This window comes from Vicugna pacos, unplaced genomic scaffold, assembly GCF_048564905.1.
Source record: "Vicugna pacos unplaced genomic scaffold, VicPac4 scaffold_20, whole genome shotgun sequence".
Classification (NCBI taxonomy): Eukaryota; Metazoa; Chordata; class Mammalia; order Artiodactyla; family Camelidae; genus Vicugna; species Vicugna pacos.
In genome coordinates this window covers 60,691,275-60,712,533 of record NW_027328741.1, presented here as the reverse complement: position 1 = coordinate 60,712,533, position 21,259 = coordinate 60,691,275, and the positions used below count along the sequence as shown (strand labels likewise).

At 44.2% G+C, this 21,259-nt stretch overlaps 2 long non-coding RNA genes across 5 annotated transcripts in view; both read right to left on the bottom strand.

The window, feature by feature from the left end:
• LOC140693786 (uncharacterized) overlaps positions 1 to 21,259 on the bottom strand; it is a 252,854-nt gene that overhangs the window by 44,264 nt on the left and 187,331 nt on the right. The window lies entirely within an intron of this gene.
• Positions 3,543 to 16,220, bottom strand: LOC140693778 (uncharacterized). 4 transcript variants are annotated; one of them, XR_012069476.1, is made up of 4 exons: positions 16,038 to 16,220; positions 6,545 to 6,692; positions 4,328 to 4,522; positions 3,543 to 3,582 (listed from the first exon to the last, which is right to left on the bottom strand). It is a non-coding gene; the product is annotated as an uncharacterized lncRNA (long non-coding RNA). The 4 variants fall into 4 exon arrangements; XR_012069475.1 differs by having other exon boundaries at positions 4,328 to 4,475; XR_012069477.1 differs by lacking the exon at positions 16,038 to 16,220 and adding an exon at positions 15,152 to 15,433.

The window sequence follows — 21,259 nt, the reverse complement described above, 5'->3', positions numbered from 1 at the left end:
GGGAGCAGCCGGCACTGCTGCTCTGAGAAGACATGCTGAGCGCGACATTACAGTCACGTGGTGTAGTGAACCGGTGTCAAACATCAGATACAGCAAAGCAGTGAGAATTTCTCTCTTATTTTATAATTTAAGTGAAATCGAACATTTACTACTATTTAATGAAGAATTTGGTAGGTCTTTGATCCCAGTTCCTGAACAACCCCTAAAGGCTTTAAATTTTCCAAGTAGGAGTGCCTTTGCAATTCATGGTGGACCCTTGGATGGCTTGTGTCCATGAGACGACTCAGGATGGGGACTGGCCTGTCAGAGACACCAACCATGTGATTAGAGGAGTGGGGCTTTGAGCTTTGTGACAAGTGAGTGACCACCAGGAGATGAAGGGGCTCAGCGTTTTGGGCTAAGGAAAGTTTTGACTTACAATTAGGGTTTGGGTTAGCCATGTTGGTAGTGACCCAATAAATTATGTCTTTTTAATAAAGCCTCCAGTAAAAACTTGGGGGCAACAAAGCTCAGAGCTCCTGTGTGCTTCCTGGTTGGTAATACTCTTGGAGGACTGTCACACTCAGATGCTGTGAGGGCAACCCTGAGCTCTTCCCACTGGAGTGCTCTCCACAACAGCTCACCTGAGGAGATCTAAGGGCTGCTTCTTGTCTGTGCTTCGAGGAGGAGCCCATTCCCTGTACAGAAGGCCCTGTTCGCTGGGGCAGCTGAGGTCCTCTGACATAGGCTGAAGTTGCACTGGGAAGCAGAAGCAAACAGGTGAGCATCACTGTCACCACGTGTTCACGTGTTCTGTTGATAAAATGTGGTGCTAACACTTCGTGGTCATTTGTAAATAAGGGGCCCTCACTTGCCAGAAGGGATGGAGGTACCATATAATTTTTCATAATTCTCACCCAGGATTAATACTAACCCCCTGAGGGTCATTTGTAAACGTGGGTGGAAAGGAATGCTTGGATGTCACAGTCCTAGGACCACCGTGGGTACCTGGTGAGAGCCTTGCAGATGCTTAATGTCCTACAACCGAGCCAGTCTTCCACAGCAAAAAATTTAGGCCAACCAAGTGCCCAAACTGCTGCAGTGGAGGGACACCTGATGGTTCAGCCCCCTCCTTGGACACCCAGAGGAACCTGGACTCTGGCAGGTTGGGGGCAGGGTCAATTCTAAAACCCAGGCTTTTTGTCCCCACAATTCAGTAGTTATTCGGTGACAGCGCATGGAATATAAACAACAAAGAAACTTGACATGATGTTATATAATTAGCTTACTCAAGAACCAAAATTTAAATCCAGTCATTCTCCTTCCCACCTGACCTACTTTCCTTTCTCCTGTACTAGCACCAGATTATTACCCACCCAGCCTTAACATGGGTCCTGACTCCACTTATCTCCCTCCCAAACACCACATGAGATGATTCCTCAGCCTGGATGTGGGACCAGCAATTACAAGAGGCTTTAGTGGAAAAGAACTGGTTGTGCGCAGCTTCCAACTAAACACTGTAGAATCCTGGTGTCCCACATTAGTAATCATGACAGCTGTTTGCAAGTGTCCCCAAAATTCATTTCAGACTCTCACTGCTAATATTGCTGGGACATAAATATGAATCATATGGACTGCTGGGCTGGACTGCTATGCTGGGTCTCTGATCCAGGAAACTCAGTGTTTGCTCCCTGCACCCAGCTCCCTGTTCTGTTCGTGCATGTGCATCAAGCAGCAGTTTAGTGTCTATTTTAATATCTTAAACAGTACATTTCAGTATTGTCTTCATCCACAAATATGTGTACCACATAGTAGTAATGATCAATCTCATTCTTTGCTTTCTTTGGTCTTAGAGAGTCAGATAAATGGATAGCAAAGATAGCAAAGTCATAGAACGCTATAATATAGTATTTCCTTTATTTCAATGAAAGGATTTATTTAAAGAGCTTAGATAGAACATCCTTGCATCTATGGCATCATTAAGCGTCTGAAGCTGTTACATTTTAAAAACTTCATTTCAAGCGAGATGTTATCAGTTAGAGAAAGCGCTCCTGAATTTGAGGGGTCGCTGTCATCTCACACAGAGTCCCTAAAAAATGTCAGCACTCTGCAGTATTGCCGTCATGACAAGAACCCAGACAGATGAAATTTGGAAAAACTTGTGGCTTTCTAGTGCACAGACAGAAAATGGTATTTCAGAGGGAAAAGCCTGAATTACAGAAAATGATAAATGAAATGGTCTAACATGCATTTCCCTTACAAAGAACTAATACTTCTTTGGTCGATAATAACATCTGTCAGTAATTATGAAAAAAGCTGACAGATGCATAGTACTTAATATTAGCCAGGACTGTTCTAACATTGACATAGATTCATTAATCTCCATAGCAGCTCTACGAGGTGGGTGCTAAAATTATCCCCATTTTATTGGTGAGGAACTTGAGAGACACAGAGGCTAAGTGACATTTACAAGGTCGACAGCGAGAAACCAGCACATGTATTCCAGCATGAGTCTACGCTCTTGGCCTCTTCTCTTTTTTTTCTTTTTTGGTGGTGGGGAGATAATAAGGTAATTCTAGTGGGGCATGGGGAGGTAATTAGGGTTATTTGTCTATTTTAGAGGAGGTGTTGGGGGCTGAACCCAGGACCTTATGCTTGCTAAGCATGCACCCCATCACTTGAGCTGTACCCTTCCCTCTCGAGTCTATGCTCTTAGCTGCTAATCCTCACTGTCCCACATGGTAACTCTGGGGGGACTACAGTTCATTCATTCACTCGTTAAACTCAGCCTTCCCGGTGCCTTGGATTCAGCAGTGAACAAGGCAACATGGTGCCTGCCTTAAATGAGCTTGTCGCCTCCTGATATATTATCTTCATTTTACCCAGGAACAAACAAGGTCCAGAAGATTAGCCTTTTCCTGTTAACACCGGAGGAGATATGTGGTGCTTTATTTCATTTTTGCCATTTGACTTACACCATGGGGAGGGAAAGCTGCCTTGCAGATCCTGGAGCTCACAAGCCTGTTAATCCTGAATTTTTTTTAACACTGTCCCTTACTTGATACTTGATCTGAGAAAGGATGAAGTAAACCTAAAAAGATTCTAAGAGAGCGTGTGGTTTACACAGGGTAACTAACCAGACACTGTTTACTATCCTAACAGGAATCTCTAGGCATATTTCTTTTCTTTCTCTTTTTTCCTTTTTATGGGCAGCTTTTAAAAACCAAACCAAACCAACCAAACCAAATCACTGATAATTCAACAGCAGGTTCTAAATCATCCCCAAGACAGCAGCTAAACTCGGTTTAGACTTACAATGCGGCCTCTGGTGGTGGGATTGAAGAATATATCTCTATCCTGAATATAAAAGTCATTCACGCAGCTCTTCTCAAATAGGGCAATGAAAAATTCTTGCTTCGGCTTGATGATACTTTGATCCACTTGGAGGACTTTCATAAAACAGCTGAAATTACCAAAGGCTGAGGACCGGGTTTTCAGATCATTGGGCTTCAGAGGCAATATTATGTGCAGTATCTCAGCGTATGTACAGAGCACCTCCCACAGGGTGTATACTTTTGCAAATAGAAGCTTGTCACCCAAAACCTATATTGGGAGAATGAAAACACAAACCAGGAAACTATTTTCACATTTTTAGTACACAGATTTTTCTTACATTGCTGGTAGTTAAAGCACTTGTGTAAACACACACACATATGACACTGGTAAAGGTGAAGATATAATAAAAATTGATTTGCAAACTATCATATATTTTTGCCTTAAAGATAATTTCTTTGTTGAAATTACTGAAAAGTTATTTAAAATCCTTACAGTTCATTCATAAAATAACCAATGTTTTAGATGAAAAAAGCAAACTTGTTAATTTTTAGTCCAAATTAGTAACTAAAAATAGAAACACCAAAATATTCTTTGCAGTGGCATTGCAATGACAATTTTATAAATTTCTGAAACCTAGGACTATTTACATATCTGTTCAATATAGTGTTAAACAGTCATTAAAAGGGATTTAAAAGAATTATATTTATTGATATGGAATATATAATAAAAGGAGAAAGCAAAAAATGTGAAATAATAATTTTCCTTTTTGGAAGGGAAAAATATCTTCATTTGAACAAAAAAATGTTTAGAAGGATTTTAAGATTCTTAATGTATAATTAAGGTACAGATGATTTTTAATTCCACTGTTCTTTCATTTTCAATTTTGGGGGGTAAGTTTTATAATAAAAAAAATCTTTAAAACAGTTCTTACATAAATACATTAATAGATATATTTATGACTACATTCTCTGGCTATTAAAAAAGATCTCCTAGCTGTGGATCTGAAACATACATTCCATAATGCAGATTCTGACTGACTCGCCTCCCAGCCCACAGCGAAGGCACGGCTAGTGTGACATGTTTCAAATATCATTCCAGGTAATATGCAGGCTCCCAGCCAGTGGCTGCAAGGGGACTGACACTGATCTGGTTGCTCCCAGCTGTAGACCAACACAGATGAAGTTAGATTCACAGGCTCATGTTTCCTCTGTCAAAAGAAATCAGAAAATGTTAGGCTTTTACTTTCACCAAGGGAACAAGAAGTTGTTTGATTATTTTTATGGAAAAAAAAACAACAAACCAATTTGAACCTGTTGAAAAGACATTTGCTCAAAATAGTACAGTAGCAATGATGGTGCTCTGGCTGGCAGGGACTTACTGGATTCCTGTGAGTGCTGGACTCCTCACATGGAATTCCCTTGGCACTCCAGAAGGCCTGTGGTTGTCCCCATGGGTTTGTGGCCATATGTGGCACAAAAAAGCCTCTGGCTTTGCCACAATTTCAATGCCTTTTTTGGCTTATGAAAGGTTTTGCACTCAAATGGAGTATTCTTGAGTCCAGTCACTGATGTCATTCACCAGAGTTATACTCCAGATCTGACATTCTAGACTCTTAAATTCTTGCAGACATTCAAATGGTTCAGGTTTGGATGTGTATTCACCTCTGGAGGCCTGGACCATATTCGCTAAAGCCACCCGGTCAAGTTCAGCAAAATGCAAAGAAATTTTTCTCTCTGCAAGACTGAAATGTCTGTGAAGGTATAAAAACTTCTGCATCTACAAAAATAGGGAACCAACTTATCAATAACATATCTATCCATAATGAATGGACATTTAAAAAATTACTGTATTTACTTCTATCAAATTCTATCTGGCTTTTGCCAAATTGTGTCCTAAACTGTAAGGAAAGTATATAAATGTAGTGAATTTTTGAACTTTTAAGAGAAAAAGGAACCCTCCTACTCGGTTGGTGGGAATGTAAATTGTGCAGCCACTTTGGAGGACAGTATAGAGGTTCCATAAAAAACTGAAAATAGACTTCCGTGTGATCCAGCAGTCCCATTCATGGGCATATGTCTGGAGAAAAATATAATTCAAAAAGACACATACACCCCAATGTTCACAGCAGCACTATTTACAATAGCCAAAACACTGAAACAAACCAAGTGTTCACTGAAACAACACAAGTGTTCACTGACAGATGACTGGATAAAGAAATTGTGGTATATTATATATATATGTATATATACATATATATACACATACATATACACACATGAACACACACACACAATGGAATACTGATCAGCCATAAAAAATAAAATAATACCATTTGCAATAACATGGATGGACCTACAGGGTATTATGCTAAGTGAAATAAGTCAGAGAAAGAAAAACAAATATTCTATATATTAACTTATATATATATATATAAAATAGAACAAATTAATTACTATAATAAAACAGAAATAGACTCACAGGTATATAGAACAGACTGGTGGTTACAAATGGGGAGAAGGAGGAGAGGGGAGGCAGGAAGGGGGTAGGGGATTGAGAGGTAAAAATTACTATGTATAAAATGGATAGCTTACAGTGCTGTATCATACAGCACAGGGAAATATAGCCATTATTTTATGGTGACTTTAAATGGAATATAATTTATAAAAATGTTGAGCCTCTTTGTTAGACACCTGAAAATAATATGATGTAAATCAACTACTCAATTACAAAATGTTTAATAAAAGTTTTCTTTTCATATTATTTGCAATAAGTTGGAAGCCAGAACTGTCAATAGAAATATAGTGCAAGTCACAATTTTCCAGTAATACCATTTAGAAAATAAAAAGGAACAAGTGAAATTAATTCCAGTAATAATTATATTTATCCCAAAATATCCAATATACAATCATTTCAAAAGTGTGACTGACACTTTTAAAACTTATTAATAAATATTTTACATTAGTTTTGTTGTACGAAGTCTTGAAGATCTATTATGTATTTTCCACTTATAGAACATCTCAATTCAAAATAGCCACATGTGTCTAGTGGCTACCATACTAGACAGAGCAGATTACACCATTCACACTTCTGATAAATTACCTTCTGTTACTTATTTTAAAAACTTGCAGAAAAGGCTTTAGATATTCCCTACATCAAACAAAACAACCTTGACGGGTTGGAAGTATCTTCATTATAAAGTGAAAAATAAAGGTAAGAGAGCCATGTTTACATGTATGTTAATGTAACAATAACTTCTTAAATCATTCAGGACTTTACAATCTTTCTTCATATGCCAAGGATTCACTGTCACTGCACAATATTTTTCACTGTTATTATCTTTGGAATTGACAGGCTTCTGATGATCCTGCTTTGTGCATCTGTACATAAAAGAAAACAACAAAACAGAGAAAAAGACCTTGTTAAAGATAGTTTGGGGGGAGGGTATAGCTTAAGTGAAAGATCATATTCTTAGCATGCACAAGGGCCTGGGTACAATCCCCAGTACTTCTTCTAAAAATAAAATAAATAAAAACCTAATTACCACCCCCCTGCAAAAAATTAATTAATTACTTTAATTAAAAGTTAAAAAAAGATAATTTAGTGCAGGCTTATCAGGCTACAAGAGCTACAGTGAATGCCCCCCCATTAATTTAGAAGAAGTCTCACAGTATTTCCCAACATAAAGGCTAAAATATAATTGAGAACAGTTTCTGATGGTCAGCATGATTTTAACAAAAAAGTAGATAGTTACTTCCCTGGTGTCAAAGCTCTGTCAGAGATGGGCACAGAAAATTTAGTAGAAATGATTTTGCATATACCTTTGAAAGAAATGCTAAGAAATGATCTTTTCTGTTGGAAATTAGCCTGCTTTTACATTCTGCAGTAGGCATACATGTTTACAAACCAGGCAGGAACTGGATCATATTTTACACATAATTTAGAAACTGATTTGAATTTTGCTCTCTGTCTGCAAGGCTATTTCTTAGGTAATTACATAAGCTGGCAACTATACTAAATTTTGTTTCCCTGTTTGCTTAATCCTCACAACAACTCTGTAAGCTGCTATTATTACCCCCATATAACAGATAAAGAGCTTGAGGCAGAAAATAATCTGGGTAACTTGGTAAATGGTGGAGCTGAGTATGACTGCAGCCAGTCTGACACTCAAGTCCATTCTTCCCACCGATGTCTGATACTGCTACCTACATTCAGCAATGACCGCTGATTTCATATTTAAGTATGTCATTTCTAAAAGTGCAAAGATATATTAGTACTGCTGTGTAAATTATTCTTTTGAGATGTGATTGCCAAAAAAAACATAAAATCACGGTTCCACTGAGGGAAGGGCAAACTGCATATAGACGGACACAAGGGGACTTTGTGAGGACACAGTTGCACAACTCTAGAAATAGCTAAAATGGCTGACTTATACAATTATAATGTGTGAATTTTATGGCCTGTAAATTACACCCTAATACAGCTATTAAATTAAGAAACTTGATACCAAATTAAGACTAAAACACATATATATATATATCACACAAAGAACAACAGGCAAATATCATTATTTACTGCACCATTCTTTCATGCAGCTTCCTTTCCTCACTCGTTCCTGAAAGGATGACTCATTTTTAAAATAGTCTTTTAATTTATTTAGCAAATAATTTTTGACAGCCTACTATGTACCCAGGACTAATCTAGGCACTTGGAATAGATCAATAAACAAAACAAAATTCCTGTCCTCACGGAGCTTGGTTGGAGTCTAGCTGGAGTGGGGGGTGGAGATGACAATTCACTCAACAGAGCAGCAGAGGAGGTGGCATGATAGGAAAGAGGAACCATGGAAAAATCAAAAAGGGGCAAGGTAAAGAGAGTTTAGGGTATGGGATGATGGTGATGTTGTATTAAATACCAGAGCAGGCCACACTGAGGACTGAGGTTAGAAATAAGACTAGGAGGTGACAAGTCCCAGGTGGATGGAATAACCATCACCAAGGGCAGCGTGCACCTCGCATGTTCCAGAATGGGGGCACGGCTGGAGCTGTGGAGAAGGGTCAGTGCAGATCCTGTACGGCCTTGGAGGACGTTGTAAGGACTGTGGCTTTTACCCGTAGTGAAATGGGGAGGCACTGCAGAAGGAGGACACAATCTAACTTAGGTTTTCAAGGCTCACTTGACTGCCGGGTGAGAATAGGCAAAACGGGTCAGAGATGAAAGGAGGGAAGCCTCTGAGAAGGGCTGTGCAGGAGGAGAGGACAGTGGCTCAGGGCAGGGAAGCAGCATTGGAGGCAGGAGCCATGGTGAGAAGTGGCTGTGCTCCGGATAAGTTTTAAAGTCAGTGTTAAACCAGGTCTATTGACAGAATTCATGTGGTATGTCAGTGAAAGTCAGAATAACTCCAAGTTTTTTGACCCAAGCAGCTGGAAGGATTAAGTTTCCACTAACTGAATGGGGGAGGTTACAGAAAGGACCAGTTTGGGGGGTAGGAGGACCAAGAGCTCAGTTTTTACACATGTTGGTTTTAAGATATCAGAGTTCCAAATGAAGATGGCAAATCAGCAGAAGATTGTAAGAGTTCAGAGTTGGAGAGAAAAAGTCTAGCGGGAGACAGAAATGTGGGAATCATGGGTCACACAGGTGGTAGAGGAAGACATGAAACCCAGGTACTCAAACATTAAGATAACCTGGCATTAACCATAGAAGTTTTCCTTGAGGGCCTGCCTACTAGGTGTGGATATCAGTCCTATTTCCCGACCACTCGAGTTTTAAAAAGGAACTTACAAATGAATTCGTGCAAGACACTTCCTCCAGGGGTTGGGTCCAGAGCAGGTGTGGGAGAATGTGATGGTGCACGCTACTCCCTAAGGCAGAATGTGTGTGTGTGTGTGTGTGTGTGTGTGTGTGTACGCATGTGAGTGTGCACAGGGGGATGAGACACACCTGGCTTAAGAAAAAGAGCTAGAAAGTCTAGAAGCCGAAAGATGAAAGAACATCCAGATCTGGTAGAGGGAACAGGGGAAACACTGTGTACTGTAAGACATATCCCCATACTGCCATTTCCCACCATCCTTTCATCAGGAACACAGTTGGAAAGGGGGAATTATGTAGATACGTGTGATGTACACAATCTTTCTGACTATGTAACACTGACTATCTACATATGTAGCAAGTTAATGATATTTATATCTGCTTCAAGTTTAATAACATGTTCACAACAGAGAGAAAATAAAATATTGATGACTGGTAGAAGCATCATAGAAGGCCTTTCAATGCTCAGAATGGAAGCAAAAGCAGCTTCAACCCACAAAGAATGTCATTAAGGGTCAAGAATGTTTACATTTTCTTAAGAAATTGAGAGTTACAAATTCCTGCTTTAAAGAATTAACTTTAATACAGATACCATACTATAAGCAACGTCTATACTGGAGCTTTCATAAAGCTATTTTTAGTTCCTGTTTGTTCTGATGTACTCCAGACACTCTGCAATGAAATCCTTCTTTTCAAAGGCTTAAAGGAATAAAAAAAGAAATAACACTGCATTCTTTTAAGTGTTCCCTGTACTGAAAGTCACTTGCAAATGCAACACCCTGCCACAGGTCAACATTTTTAACAATAAAGTACTTTGCGCAGTTTTTCAATTTCTATGTGTCTTTGTGTCAGTCTCTCACTCAGAAGCAGAATGGAGTATCAGAAAATGATACATTATGTCTAAAACTACAGATGTAGGAGATGAACGTCCACCAGGAAACAGCTAAGTGTGAGGGCAAGGTTTACCTTTTAAGTTACCGTAAGTGCAGTTACACCTGCTCCCTGCTTCCCCTGTGAAGAGCTAGTCTTTTCCAGAAAAGCTCTCATTCTGAGAACTGTCTTCTTTAAAATATTCGGAGATTCTCTTTTAAGGCTCTTTCACTTTTAAGTCTTTCCCCAACTCTACATCCTATAACAAGTGTTAAAATTATCCAATAGCCTATTGTTACAGAACATGCTCTACAAAAGCTGAGGTTTCCCAGGGTTTGGATCCCAGAACTCTGCTACCAGATAATCCTAAAGCCTTCCTTCCATAATTGACTCTTCTGCCAATTCCCAGCTGCGGGCAAATTCGGCTTCTCAGACCAGGTAACTTAATAATTCTGCCTTCAAACACTCTACTGTCAGTAAAGGAACTCTCAGACAGGAAGCACACAATGCCCCTAGTGAGGGTTGCCTCCTTCAAACAATCAAGATGCCATCACCAAGCAAATAATTAAACCTACTGCAAAACTTCTGAAGACAATTACAAACAATATAGTTTGTATAGTTGCATACTATTTGCTCTGGAATAGTCATTTCCAATGGAGGGAACAAAGGACCTCATGACCCAAGCAATTTTTTTAAACTGCACGAAACCATCCCTCATCACGTGAGGATTCAGGCAAGCCCATCTTACAGGCCTAGGAGTAACAGAATGACAGCACCTCTAGGAGTAGGATGAAAAGCAGCGAGGTAGACTTCTAGTGAAAGAGGGTGATGTAATAGGCCCCATTGCCCACTTACCTCCCACCACAGGACAATCATCTTATATCGAGAACAAACACTTTGGGAAACAGAGGTTGTTTATGTTTTTATGGTTTTCTGGTGGAAATAATGCCCTGAGTCATGTGAAGTTGTGGCTGCAAAATTGAACAGGGGACCAGATATTTTCACATTCAGGACACAAATAGCCCCCGGGTAGCCATCATATCTGCTCTCCCCTTTGCCTGTTCATTCCAAAAGCTGCAGGACTCTCCTGCTTGCAATGGCACCCACCACTTCTCACAAATTCTTGACAAGTTCACGTCAGCAGCTGGTGGTGTCAAAGTCACCATTTGTACTGCTCTGAAGTACCTCCATTACTTTATATCCCTTCTATTTTCTCTGTTGTCTTCCTAGCTACACTTGCATTCACAAGTTGGTTACCGCACTAACATTGCCTCTGTAATCAGTCCAGGACATAGGAAGTAGAGATTCAAGTGTAACCAGTAACAGAACACTTGTCATGCCACTCTAGTTTCCCAACAAAATACTCTGGCGTCCCTCATCTCACCCAAAGAACCACCGCATGACTTAGAGGTTGTAAATGTAGAGGGCTTTCTCTACTGGGAAACACTGTGGCTTGTGGTAGAGTTGCGATTTCAGTTTTTGCAATTAGTTACAGGCAAAAAGACATGGTCCGCAAATTTTCTTCAAGCGTTTGGAATTTAAACTTTTATTAGATACAGAGCCGGTGGACTAACCGTAATCCATGAACATATGGTCATATTATCAAATAATGTTCATGTCTGCCTTACAGATATGTAAGAACTTGAATTACACTTGCATCCTGTAGGCCTTTGGAATTGGATGTGAAGCATCCTGTGAGTCAAAAACCTCCTATCCAGTTACAGAACACCTTAAAGACAACATCACATTAATGCCACTGAATACATTAGTATAGCCCATGTATGGTTAAGTTACATCTCCGACTTCTCAGAGTTGGAAACGAGATGTCTAGAAAAGCTGGAAAAGGCCAATTACCAAAACAGCTCAAAAGTTAAAGCAGACTCTTGCACCTCCCAGAGCGGAGGGCGGAGGGGGCATTGGTCACCACCCTGTCCTCCCCCAGGACGTGGCATGTGGGGAAGCAGGCAAGAGTGGGTGGCTGGGACTCGGAGGTGGAGAGGTGATGAAAACAAGAGTGGAACTGCTCTGATCCTAGAACAACAGAGCTGTAAAAAACTCGGCTTCAGTTCAACACGCTCCCTCTCCCACATTCCCTCCCACCTACATGACAAAAAGAACAAGTCAGGCACTTTCTGCCCATGACGGTGACTACTAGCAGGAAAGGGACCAGGATAAAAACATGTCATATAAAAGATCAGTCTGATTTTAAAGACAGTGTTATAAACAGTGAACATCACTGTCAGAGTGGGGCACGTGAGACGCTCAAATAGGGAGGAGGAGGTTGAGGATCCCTTTCCAGCACTTCCATGTCTTTTATCACTCCTATTTCTGACCTTTCCTTTGCCACTTTTTGTAGCACTTCTATCAATGGCAGGTAAAGGTGCAGCAATGTGACTTGGCCGTTTGGCCGATGGGGCTACATTTCCCAGCACTGGAATGAAAAGGCACTGGAAAAGGATCAGCTGGAAGATGTGAACTGCGGTCCTGGCCTGTGCCAAACACTAACCAGGTGACCCTGGGTTAGGCTCTTAGTCTCTCTGGGCTTCCGCTGTTTACTTATAATCGAAGGTTTTGTCCTTGCACAAATATATCCAATATGAAATGTAACGTAAAAGTCAAACATAATGACATCTCACCTGCTTGCCTCAGGGAACTGTACAAGCATTGAACACTATGTGAATGTAAACACAGAGTTAAGAAAACTGTTGTGGTAAAGCGCTAAACTAAACATGGAGATAAAATTTAATGGATATTCTTGGCTTTTTTTTTTTAATTGCAACACTGAATTAATAGCTATTAGCTATAATCCACACCACCACCCCTGCGAATAAATAAAGTAGGTAAGCACTGCCTGGATGCCTGCTATTGCCCAATGCTAAGCAGGGTGAGGGGTATAAAGGAGGCTGAACAAGGGAGTCTTCTCCAGTTACCAGCTAAGTGAGGAGACACATTGGAAATCACCTGGGAATGTTACCAAGTCAGTACTCAAAGTCAAGAATACAGGCTACCGATCATAAACAGTGCAGGAATACAAAGAGCAGCTAGAAGTATTTAGAGTAAATAGGGAAGACTCTATGAAGGAAATGGGACTCCAACTAGTTCTCAGGGTAATTCTAAGCTGTTTTAACTGAGGACTGGATAGGAAAAGGCTGGTGACTCCTGGTTTTTAATAGGACACAGGTTATCCTAGGAGGCTAAGTTACAAAATGATTGGAAAACATAAGGTAAGTCCAAAATGATGAAGGGTCAAGACTACCTGGCTCAGATCTGGTTGTGGTAAGTCTTTGACTTGACTCTAGATGTTGGAGCGTCAAAACTGTAGGTTGACTGAAAGGGGGGGAAGAGAATATCCAAGAACTCAGCAGAAGGAATAATTCATGTATCAGGGATGAAAGCTATTCATCAGAGTATCAGGAATCAGAATAGACACTTGAAACCAAAAACATACAGTTCCAGAAGCCGACAATATGTGGAGGGTGGTGAGAGGAAGATAAATCAAAGACCATTCCAAGCCTTTGGGTATTTAAGACCAGAAGAATGATTATCCCACTGAATAAGTGAAGACGCTGCAAGAAAAAAGATTATGAAATCAGCTTTAGACATGATGAATCTGACATATGAGCTAAGAGTAGGAATTATCTAAGAAGCTCAAAATTCAAATCTGAAGCACAGATCTAGAGTACAGGCTTAAGATACAGATGGACAAGACATGATAAAATTCATAAAAGAAAACATAGGCAAAACATTTTCTGAGATAAATCTTAGCAACGTTCTCCTAGGGCAATCTACCCAGGCAATGGAAATAAGAGAAAAAAATAAACAATAGGGACGTAATTAAACTCATAAATTTCTTCACAGCAAAGGCAACCATAAATAAAACAAAAGGAAACAATAACCTACGAATGGGAGAAAATATTTGCAAATGATACGAGTAACAAAGCCTTAATTTTCAGAATATATAAACAGCTCATACAACTTAATAACAAAAAAACAAACAACTGAATCCAAAAATAGGCAGAAGACATAAACAAGCATTTCTCCAATGAAGACAGAAATGGCCAATAGGCACATGAAAAAATGCTCGGTATCACTAATAAACAGAGAAATTGAAATCAAAACTACAATGAAGTATCAGCTCACATCATTCAGAATGGCCATCACTCAGAAATTCATGAATGATAAATACTAGAGAGGCTGCAGAAGGAAGGGTACCCTCTTACACTGCTGGTGGGAATCCAGTTTGGTGTAGTCATTATGGAAAGCATGGAAATCCCTCAAAAAACAAAAAGTAGGCTTGCCCTATGACCCAGCAATCCCACATCTTTGTATATAACTGGAAAGAACTCCAATGTGAAAAGATACCTGCACACCAGTATTCATAGCACCAATGTATACAATAGCCAAGAAATGGAGGCAAGCTAAATGTAGCAACAGATGACTGGATAAAGAAGTTGTGGCAAATTTATACACTGGAATACTACTCCACCATGAATAGGACAAAATAAAACCATTTGCAGCAACATGGATGGAGCTAGAGATCGTCATTCTTAGTGAAAGCAGCCAGAAACAGAAAACTACCAAATGATACCACTCATATGTGCAATGTAAAAAAAGAGAGAAAAAGACACTGTGAACCCATCTACAAAACAGAAACAGACTTGCAGACTTAGTAAACAATCTTAAGGTTACAGGGGAAAGGGGATAGGAAGGGATAAATTTGGGAGTTTGAGATTTACAAATGCTAGCCACTACATATAGAAAGAGATTTTAAATAAAGTTTCTTCTGTATAGCAAAGAAATCTATGTTCATTATCCAGCAATAACCTATAATGAGAAAGCCGATACAGCCTCCAACTGAGGAAGCAAGAGAAGAAAGGAGAGTTAGTTATGCTGGGCTAGAGCCCACTTCTAAAATCCTTGTCAGCCACTGAGGCTGCCCCAAGTACACTGAGCCCTCCTCCCACGGACAGGCTGACATGACATGCGTCCTGCAAACCTGGGGCAGCAGAGGCCGTCCCCAGGTCTGGCCCTGGGGGAGATGGGAGCAAGTCCACTTGCTCCCCTTGGGGCAGCACCCCTCCCCGCAGCCCCCGCCACCTGACTGCACCGCGCCTGCCTCTCAGGAACCCACTGACTTGAAAACAAGTGATCCACGAACCTGGGGCAGCGGCAGGGAGATGGGCAGCGAACTTGCAAGCTGGTGGACTTGCCCCCATCTCCCCCACGGCCTGTCCAGGGCTCGGCCTCTGCTGCTCCAGGCACGGTCCGCAGGTCAGCCTGCTCCCGGGAGGAGGGCGCGGTGTGGTCGAAGGCAGTGGCGGGTTATGGAGTGTGCCCATGGGAGCCCATGGATTTGCTTCAAACTCCCCAGCGCATGGCCTGAGCTTGGCTTCTGCTGCTCCAGATTCGTGGAACTCAGGTTACAGGTAGCCTGCTCCTGGAAGGCGGGTGCTGTGCTGTCAGGGAAAGGCGGCAGCTGCGATGGCGGGATTGGGGCTGCCCTGTGAGAGCGCGGGGGTTGCGACCATTTCCCGCTGCTGCTGCAGCCATCCCAGCACACTGACCTCACCGCCCCCACCTCCCAGGAGCAGACTGACCTGTAACCTGACTCCGACGAACCTTGGGCTTTAGAGGCCGCCCCCTAGGTCAGGCCGCGGGGAAGATGGGAGCAAATCCAGGGGCTCTCATGGGGCAGCCCCCATTCCATCCGTGGCCCCGCGACCGCACCGCACCCGCCTCCCAGGAGCAGGCCATGATCTGGGGGCCAATCGGAGATGCTCCTGGGCCTTCCGGCGCCCTCCCACCTCCCGGGGCTGTACCTGATCTCCTAAACCCGGGTTTAAGCTGCGGCACAAACGCGAGGTCCAGGAACTACTAATAGCGGGGTTACCACGAACCACAGCGGCGGCTGGGACCCGCCTCAGGGTCCTAACGTGCTGCACGGCCGGGACCTCATCTCCGCACCCCTCCCTGTGCGCTTCCTCAGCTGCACAGCCCAGGCGTCACCCGCCGGCTCCCCGAGCAGAGCGCCCCCACCAGCGCACCCTTATCTGACCGGCAGCGGCAGCCAAGCCTACGGAAAGCGGCGGCCCAGACCCCAAGCTGTGTTCCTCTTCCAGGAGATGGTCCAGGAGCAACCGGCTGCCGCCAGCTTCCACGCATTCTGGGCGGGTTCCGGCGTCCGCGCGTCTGTCCTTCTGCGCGTGCGCGCCCCTCCTCCTCCCGCCTGCAGCGCAAACTGCTCGGGTGGGTCTCCTGCTTTAATGGACCTGGCCACTGGGGCCGGGAGGAGCCAGGTGGGGCCCCTCCCTCTTGTCCCTCCGGTCTCCATCCCCAGAGCCTTCACCCCGCCACCAACTGGGTCATGGCACTGTACTAGAACCACGACTGTCCTGGGCCACGCCACATCCCGCCAGCCCCACTTCCCCTTCTCACCTTCCCCTCCCTGTTACTACCCTCCCACCCCTGGCCAGGCCCAGTCTCCCACCAGACCTTGAAGACAGGGCTTCTTCTCCTCACACCGAGGTCCATGCCCTGACACTCCGTCCTGCTAGATCTTAACCTATGGCCCCTACACCCTCGTGCCTCACCACAGGACACCAAACTTCCTGAAACTGTCCCCCTCACTTCTCAGCCAGGTTAGTTCTACTCTGAGTGGGCCCCACACTCCTCAACATATGACCCCTCACCATGGGATCTCCTTCACTCTGAGTGCACCCATACCCTGAGCTCACTCCCTCACCCCTCACCCTATGGTTGGGGGTGGGGAAATCCGGGCTCCAGTAATGATGACTACTGCCACCAGTGGGGGACACAGCCTAGTGTGCACTTTCATAGTTAATGTCTGAGGCTACAAGGCGAGGCAGGCTGGGCTGAAGGCGGTTCCAATTCCCGCCCTGGCACCCTGATCCCTGCACCCAGTGTCTCATCTGACCCGATGGGTCAGGGTGATCCCAGGCTGCCAGCTACTGGCCTGTGGGCCTTGGGTGGTTGATGGTCCTGATGGTGATCTGGACCCCTAGGGCGAAGGCACTGGGCACGCAGACCTTTGGGGTGGGGGAGTTCAGAGTGTCCACTTGAGCCCAGGGGTAGACAGCAGATGGTGGGCTGTGTGCATGGGGCTGTGTGTGGCCTGGTCTCAGCCCTGGTGGGTGCAGGAATCTTGTTCATTCACACCAGGCCAGAGGGAAGAGGGACGGGAGCTTTCAAAGCATCAAAGTTAGGAAGCCAAGACTGGAGAGCAAAATAGGAAGGTGCACTGTCCAGGCCACCATGGATCCTGCTGCGACACTGGTCCGATGCATCAGGGGAGACTGACAGTTGACTGGTGAATGAGACATCCTCTACTGTGGTATAGTTTACAGGCAATTGAAGGGGTTTTGACAGGTAATTTTAATCCAATAATTGTCACTTTCACTGTGGGAGATCAGGTCCAAAGTCATGGGGAATCTGGCAGTGATCCTGCCTGAACTTCAGCCTGGGACAGTGGAGGACCCTCCCAGGAATCATCATCTTAGCTCTCACCAAAAATCACTGTAATAGAGAAGAACAAATCTGACTCCATTTTGGATCTGTTCATTTTCCTTTAACCTTCTGCCATGTTTTCTAGGCTTAGTCTTGCTAGCTCTGCTCCTTTTGAAAAACAATGTTGCCTTTAGCCTGAAATAAACAGGAGAGCCTATTCTCAGGGCTCTGAACGTTAAGAATATTAACACTTTTGCACTCCTATAAAGATAACAAGTTGCAGAATAGAAAAAGTTTGTTTTGTTGCACGTTTACAGGAACACCATGATCTGAACCACGTGGATAGCTGCAAAGAATTCCATGAACAAAGAAATCCTACAATGAGAAGTTTGCAACAACCAACCACAGCCCCTCCCCTTTTTAGTAGAAAAGGAGCCTGAAGTCTGATGGGCAATATGGTTCTCCAAGTCTGCCATTATCTTGGTCTGCAGCTGTCTACGAAGACCAGGTCATAGTGCCTCTGTAAAATCTCTAACAAAAGCAAAAGTTATTTTCTATTCTGCAACTTGTTGTCTTTATATGAGTGCTAAAGTGTTAATATCCTTAATGATCAGAGCCTTGAAAATAGGCTCTCCTGTATATTTCAGGCTAAAGGCAACATTGTTTTACAATATGTGCAGAGCTAGTAAGACTAAGCCTAGAAAAGAGGGCACAGGGTTAAAGCCAAAAGGACAGATCTTCTATGGAGTCAGATTTTTTTCTTTTCTATTATAGTATATTCAATTTTTCTTTTAAGATAGTAAGAATAAAGTTTAGCCTTTTCCCATTTTAAATTGTGCAATTTTCAGGAACATTAAGTGCATTCACAGTGCTGTGAGACCAACACCACTTGTTTCAGACTATTTCCTTCCTCAAAGTAAAAGCTTGTATACAAAGAGCACCCCACGTCCTACCTCCCCTAGCCCATGACAAGCCCTAATCCCCTTTCTCTCTCTATGTCTTTACCTATCCTGGAGGTTCCCTATCAGTGAAATCGTATAAAAGGTGGCTTTTTTTTTTGTTTGTCTGCCCACATATCTTAAGTAGGAACGGGTGAAATTTTGTTTGTTTCCACGTGAATTAGCATTTTTGTATTTTGAGAGGAAAACCAGCTGGATTAAAGATGAGACGTACCAAATGAAGCCCTTTTAGTAACTCAAGCATAATCTTGGAGTAGGCACTACTGTTCTAAGTGTGAAACCAGAGCCAGAAGGGAGATGCTTAGCTCTTCTTGTGGCAAAATAAAAGCAAACAAAAACAGAAAACAAAGGCCAAGAAAGACAGATGGAAAGACAAACCACAGCCTGGAAAAACCATTCCTCATTACCCAAGGTCAGAGAAAAGCTTCACATCCCTGTGGTCCAAAAACCTCTTGAAGCCCAGTGTTCTGAAAAGAAACAAAACACACACAGAAAGTTCCAACGAGAGGCAGTGCAGGTGGCCAGTGTCTGCTAGAGATGTTCGACCTCTCAGGTGAGGACACAGGCAGACGGACAGACTGCAGAGACAGCATTGGCCACCATCACACTGGTAGTTCTTTAGCCCGGTGACAACCAGCCCTGGTGACAACGTGAGCAGGCAGAGGCCCCAGGAGTTCCCCTGGAGGGAAGAGCAAATGGACGCTCCTCTCCGGCAGAACAAGGTGCAGCATACATCAAAGTGCCACAGGTGCATCCCTTCCCTAGCAGTGCTGATCCTTAGAGGAGATCCCACCAACGTTCTTGCACAATTTTCAAAGATAATTTTTCTTCAGTAACATGAATTCAAAATAATCAATATGTCATCAAGGGATTTTCAGAAGTGACCTGCCGTGGGCCCGAAAAATACACACACATAAATACACACATATGCACATAAATATATATATATATATACACACACATACATACAGGAAAAGAGACAGACAGAGTGAAACACAGAAAAGCAGGGGGAGCAGAGAAACAGAGAGAGAGACAAGACAGAGAGAGAGGCACTGAGAGACAGAGACAGAGACGGAGAGAAGGAACACTGGAGCTGGTAATGAGTGGAACTCATGCACATTTTCACAAGTCAGTCTACATGTCAGAATCTGGTCTCAAAGTCCATCTACCTTCCAGGGGAGGGTGTGGGGTTCACACAATGGCGTGGGAACAGAAGGCAAAAAATAGGAAGCCATTGTGGGGCAGCCCACCACAGAGGCCGAGATGAGACACTGCGCCTGTATTTCAACATGACAGAATGACCTAGGAGGTTGTATGCCAGAGCGGACGATGTCAGAGTTGTATTTAATTTCAGTCTCACGACTGGGAGCTGGGAAGCAAGTAGCAAGGAAAGTGACTTTATCCAGACCACAGGGCAGACCCCGGCCGGTGTGGCATGTGCTCTGCGCTCCACCAGCCCTCTGTGGGGTCCTTCCTTTGCTGAGTCTGTACACGATCTCCCTGTGATGCCAGCCCGTGGTGGTGACAGATGCAGTAGGCGTTTCTAGGTCTAGAGACAGGATGGCTTCTCTAGGAAACAGGGGCCAGAATGACCCCCACTGTGCCGATGGGGGATTGGGGAGACCATGAGAGGCACGTGGCTTGTCCAGGATGATAGCACTGCTGAGTGGGGAGAGCCAGGTCTGAACCCAGGTGTGTCCTCAGAGCTGCGGCACTGGCTGCATCCAGGCCTCCCCAGGGCTATGGGGGAGGGTGAGTTGGTGTCACTGTGTGTGAACATGGCAAGAACTGAGAAATGAGAGATTGGCAGCCCAGAAAGGCCCTTGGGGAGCTTTGTGTCAGGAGGAAGCTTGGAGAAGTGGACCCCAGGAAGTGACCTCACTTCCCTGGCAATAGAGCCCAACAGAACTTGGAACCGAAGTCACCAGGCACCCACTCTGTAGAGAAGTCCCTACTCAGCTCACCTGGTTGGAGACAGAGGCATGTTCTGCTGCATCCCATTATCCTGAGGCCGCAACCCCCAAAAAGCCCGCAGTGAGGGGCTGTACCAACGCTGCTGGCGCTGGATCAGGTCTCACTCAAGGCGCCTCTGGCCCTTTGGCCAGAGAGACCCAAAGGTAACACAGGGAGGCCCAGGGCAGGCCCGCCCAGGCCGGGCCACCTCTCAGATCCCACCCAGGTAGAACCACAGCCCCTTCCTGGCTGGTGGAGGTGGATCAGTCATGTTGGGGGTGGGTTTCTGCCTCAAGCAAAAGCAGGTCAGTGGCCTGGGGGCCTGGTCACATCCACAGCCCAGGTCAAAGCTGGCTGGCTGGGATGTGGAGAGCCGGGGAATGGTCCTGCTGCCCGAGGTGCAGCCCATGCTCTCTGGGTATGTCTTTTCCCTCCCGGGTGTCTGAGCTGAACAAGGTCCCAGTCTGATCTGGCAGAAGAGGGTCGAGTGGACAGAATCAGCAGTGTTCCTGGCCGAGCAGGGCTCTGAGATTTCCAGTCCTGGTCAGCTGCTGGTCACTGTCATTGCAGAGTCAGATACCACATACTGAACAGAAGCTGATGAATAAGAACACCAACGCCACCTCCCCAACTGAAGGGCTGGTGTGCCACTCTTCTGAGGGCCAGCACAGGCTCCAGGTGGGTCTGGATATGGAGGGGTCCCCATCACCATGGCCCACAAATCAGTGAGGCAGGCCTCCGACCCAGACATCACCCAGGGCTCTCCCAGGGACCTGCCCGGGGCTGACGGGTAGCTCAGCACACCCGGCTCTGACCTGGAGCACATTGCCCACCTCGCTGTATGTCAGGTGGAGGACCAGGAGCCCCCGAAGTAGATCCCAAAGGTCAGA